Source organism: Poecilia latipinna, unplaced genomic scaffold, assembly GCF_001443285.1.
Source record: "Poecilia latipinna isolate Pla-1442-1.1 unplaced genomic scaffold, P_latipinna-1.0 Scaffold674, whole genome shotgun sequence".
Classification (NCBI taxonomy): Eukaryota; Metazoa; Chordata; class Actinopteri; order Cyprinodontiformes; family Poeciliidae; genus Poecilia; species Poecilia latipinna.
In genome coordinates this window covers 54903-59970 of record NW_015113290.1, presented here as the reverse complement: position 1 = coordinate 59970, position 5068 = coordinate 54903, and the positions used below count along the sequence as shown (strand labels likewise).

Sequence of the window (5068 nt, the reverse complement as noted above, 5' to 3'; positions counted from 1 at the left end):
TTGTTGAGCAATTTACTAAAATTAAACTTCCACAAAATCTGAATTCCCATCTAGTGTCGCCACACTACCAAAGCAGATATTGAAACTTATCCCTGCCAGGCAAGAAATGACTGTCAGCAGTTATAAAAGGAACCAAAACTACAAATGCAAAATGGGGAAGCAACCATCAGCTGTGCACTGAGCAGATAATTACTCATGCTGTTATCTTTTGACAGGTAGAAAGGACGGGAATGTTCTCAAAATCCCTTCCTTGTGCAGTTAAACACAGCTAAATTTAACACTTTAGTAGCTGAAATCTGTCAGCTTCACTAAGTTATTGCTTCTGATGGATGATTAAAAGCCAAGACAGTTTTATTAAAGCAGCCGGCATTCATGTTTAAATGAAAACATAATTTTAAAAGTGCAGTACCAACTTCTGTAAATGTACATTAAATCAGGTAAATCCTTACTCTTAACAACACGACATAAAATCTCAGTAAAAAAGTCAGAGCAAGTCTTCTTGACTGCTTTTCCTTTCTTTTTTCCGCCAAAGGAGCCGATTTGTTTGATATTCCTCCTCAAGTGTCTGCAGCCTTCTTCATTGTTGCAGCCGCTTATTTCCCAGTGGTATAATTGCAGCATATGCAGCGCATGAATTTTACTGCCAACACACGGCAGGCCTGCAGGTGGGCCTATCAAACATCTGGTTGACTCCCTGGGTACCTGCGTTCCATAGTTAGCCTCCTATACATGCACGCAAGGGGAGGCATATAGAATATAGGGGTTTTATTCACAGCGCCATCTGTTCGTTTTCATACAATCGCAGCCCATTTAAATGGTTTTAGCTGTAATGTCACTGAGGCGTAGATGAGAACGGAGCCAGTTAAACTGTTAAAAACAGATGGATGGGGGAAGCTGAGTAAAACAATGAATCTGTCAGTTCAAAAAGTGATAAATTCTGTTAATTAACTATTAATTAAAGCAGTTTTTCCACAAGCTTTCTCACTGTTTACGTCACGCTGGCTGTTGCAGGGGCAAAATCTTCTGTTTCTGTTAATGTTTCTCAAGTAGCCCAACGAAAACCAAAGAGGAAAATAAATGAGTGTCAGTGTGAACGATCAAGTGGCTTCTACCTCAAATATATCCACATCTTAGCGCTGCGTTTTCCACGCAACTGAAGTGCAGCGCGATGCAGTTTGAGCAAAGTTTGCATGGCACACGGATACGAAGGGAAACGCCGGGCGAAAACAATCAGCTCAGATGGTGCAGGGAGGGAAACTCTTTTGTGAATGCCCAAATGGATGACGCATAATGGCACAAACCTAGATAGGAGTTTCATTTGCATATATATTTATAATTTCTTTTCTTAATGGGAAATGCAAATGTGCCATTTTGCAGCAAATGTGTGTGTTTGGGACTCTTCGCGTTGAATAAATGTGACTCTAGGGTATCCCCACGCACCTCGGCATATTAATCATCGTGACACGTTCACGACCCTTCTAATAAGACAGGGGCCACGGCAAACCCCCTCAAACATCCCATCCAGCCCCGGCCCCGCTCCCTCTTTGTCTCTCAGCCGGTCCCCAGGGAGCGGAAAGGATGGTGGGGGAGGCCGGGCTCGGGCTGAGGGCGGAGGGGGCGGCGGGGCGCAGCGGCTTGTGTTTGTGTGTGTGTGTGTGTGAGAGAGAGCGTGTGTGTGAAGTTAGACCCCTTCATTCAAAGGTCTCCCTCGGGACAACGGCAGGCACAAGACTCCTATTAGGACTGAGCACGGTAGCCCCCCAGGAGCAACAAAAGACACCTCCTAATGCTCCCTGTTCTAGCTCAGTGAACACGCACACATGGAACCAGGCAGCCCCACATAAACACACAACACACACGGCCTCCAAACTGCTTCGGCGGCGAACACACTCCCCGCTCATTGTTTTTAGTGTTACACATGTTTGCATTATGAGCGCGTTCGCCAGGCAGCGGGACGGGAAGAGCAGTGAAGTGCGATAAGGTGGACAGCTGGACAGCACGAGGCATGCCGGGTGTCGCTGCTGCTGTTTGTGTGCGTCCACACATGCATGCCAAACACAATGTGGGTCTGTGGCAGCCAGATCCTCTTACGCACTTTACATATGCTAATAAATGACGAACACTTCCAAATGGTTTTAATTAAGCTGAATTTACTGACAGCACGGCTGAGGAGGCCGTCGGGTTTTAAGAAACGGTGTTTATTTTTTGTCAAATTGACTTAATTTTTTTTACATTTGCATTCAGTTGAACCAGTTCAACCAAGAAGTAAGCAAGGAAATGAAGTAATTTAGCTAAAACCAGCAGAGTTTTGTTGTGCATATGTCTGATCTCTTCTGTGATGTTTGTGCTGCAGTAACAAAACGTGAATTTAATTTTGGTTTCAAATGTCATGCATCTTAATCATGCATGAATTATGATCCTTTGTCTCAGGATTTTTTTTTTTCAATTTTTTTTTATTTTCTTAAGGCATAAAAAAGTAGGAATAATTTTGTTGTAAATAAATAAATAAATAAATAAATAAATATTTTATGTTTTTTAATTGATCAATTGTAATTTTCTCCAAATACAAAGTTGTTATTTGAAAAATACATCAGTAGTATTGTTCTTTAGGGGTTTTCTGATGTAACAATATTTTTTTTTACCTGCCAAAGTCGTCTACAGTAGAAGGAGGGACCGGGTCAGTCGGCCATATTGGATTTAACAAAAATAATTTCTTGCGTTTGCAGCTGATGGCCAGTAGTTGATGGTGTATTTTATGGTGCGTTAGTGTCCACTTCAGTGGTCTGTGTGCATTTATAACATAAAAATCCACAAGAAGCACAAGAAAATGGCTTTTAGACAGCCGTCCACTGTAGTGACCTCTAAAGGATTAAAACTTCTGCATAACTAGTAACGAATCTCAATCCTGAATTTGATGCAGTTGATTATAAACTGTAAAAATGAACAGACTGCCAATAAAGATTACCTGGCGTTCCTCAGGGCTCCGTTCTCAGTCCATATTTATTCATAATCCACTCGGCTCAGGTCAATTGTTACCTGATTAAACACAACCTTAGATTCTTGTGTCGTCACATGACCATAATAAATTACTGAGTCGGCGACTGAAATTATATTTATGACTTTATTTGTCAGAATTTCCTCCAACTTCCTGCAGAAAACACAGAAGTCATTGAACTGACTAAACTCCCTCAGATCTTGGGTGTTAACATTGACTCTAAAATATTAAATCAGTCTTCTGTCATTCAAAACACATTATGGGAATAAACAGTTTCCTGACACATATAAACTAGTAATGCTTTTATTTTCAGTAAGTTAGATTACTAAAACAGTGTCTTTACTTAGTATGAAGGCATTAAGTTAATGTAAAAGTTATATAATCGGATTTTATTAATGGTTTGATAAAAAAGGATGTCATCTCATGCCGTTCTCAAACATATGCAGAAAAGTCTTTTCTTGCCATTAAAGGGATCAGGTTCATGGTTGGTGTCCAGTTTTCAGCAGGTTTCCTCTGATACTTTTGATCAATAAGTTGCTAGATTTCAATATTCAAAGGCCTCTTTGCCATCACCCTAATCTTTATGGCCAGGTTGCTCCAAAATGTTGCAGTCAGAAAGGAGCATGTTGGTTAAAGCTACAGATGGTTTTAAACCTAAATCTGTCAGGAGAATTTATCATTTCTATCTTCACTGATGGCAAATATAATGACAGTGAATTCATGAAAACATCAGACGTCCATCTTTCTGGATCATCAAACGCTGCAGACGCTGCTGATGTCTGAGGTTAAGAGAATCATTGTTCTCTTTATCAAAGACTGATGGATTTATTTGTTAGAAACGCCTTTGATCTAACATTTCATTTAAGCAGGTTGTTACTTTCAAAATGTGTGTTTTTGTCTCTATTGAAAAACAGAAAAATATTAAAAATAAAAACTGGGAAGTAACCAGTTACATTTAGACCGTCACATTTACTTCAGTAACCTTTTGGGAAAAAGTAACTTACTTTTAAGAGTAGATTTACGGCATCGTACTCTCCGCTTTTACTTGAGTAAAATTATTATGAAGTCTCAGTATTTTCACTTGTATTTAATCCACATAAAGCAACTTTACTGAAATTAGAAAAAAGATAATTGAGCCAAAACTGCACCGGACGTGGAGAGCTAAAGCTAAATGTTGTTTTCTTATTTCTACACAAGCTTTAATGTTTTAATTATGTGTTTTTCTGTTCAGTCATTTGAAGGTTGAATAAGTATTCAGTAAACAGGAGACATCGTCACTGGAAACACTGTAGCAACATGTCCTAATAAACCTGCTGCAGGTGTTGGTTTCAATGGTTTTATGTGTTAAATTTTTGATTTTGAAAAGTTGAATTTGTTATTTTGCAGTTGTGTTTTTTATCTATGCTATGATTTTATGTTAATCTACAAAATAAAAACATGAATCTTGATTAGATTTCACATTGTTAAAGATACATTTCTTTGTCTGAAATCTATCAGTCTTATAAAAACATCTTTTATCATAAAATATGTTTACATATTTCAATAAAACTTTAGATTTTGTCTCTTTGAAAACATCTTTTATATATATATATACTAAATTCAAGGCCAGTATTTGGGTCACCTTTCTATCAAACACTCTTTAAAATAACCTCTTGAATTACCTCTTTTCAGCTTCTACTGGAGTAAAAACGTGAAAATTGAAAATACGTCGAGGCAGTTCTGCCTTTTCTTGAGTTAAATTTTTGGATTCTCTCCCCTCCTCTGGCTCTGGGTCACATTGACTTTGTTTTTCTCCGGCTCTTTGGCAGATTTGTGTTTTGAAAGCCGCCATTAAACACAGCCGTTACGTAAGCAGCCCTGTGTGTAGCTGGGGACCGTTTCAGAGTCCGGCCTTGTTACTGTACGGCATCGTTTTTACTGGAACTGAGAATCCACAATGGTGTCCATGGTTTTGACACTTTAACGGTCTGGTTCTGCTAAACAGAAACTCTTATTTTAGAGGAACTTTACAAGCTTGTCACTGGTTACTCAGAGAAACAAACAGATAAGCTTATTTGAGCTGGTTTCTTCTGT

The 5068-nt window shown here is 38.9% G+C and overlaps 1 protein-coding gene and 1 long non-coding RNA gene across 3 annotated transcripts in view; both read right to left on the bottom strand.

The window, feature by feature from the left end:
- Positions 1-5068, bottom strand: part of gdf11 (growth differentiation factor 11) — a 45702-nt gene that overhangs the window by 24099 nt on the left and 16535 nt on the right. The window lies entirely within an intron of this gene.
- LOC106954706 (uncharacterized) overlaps positions 2757-5068 on the bottom strand; it is a 15894-nt gene continuing 13582 nt past the window's right edge. Inside the window, exons 2-3 of the long non-coding RNA XR_001426412.1 lie at positions 4306-4308; positions 2757-2861 (exon numbers count right to left, since the gene is read on the bottom strand). This is a non-coding gene — a long non-coding RNA (uncharacterized LOC106954706). The remainder of the gene's footprint in view (positions 2862-4305; positions 4309-5068) is intronic.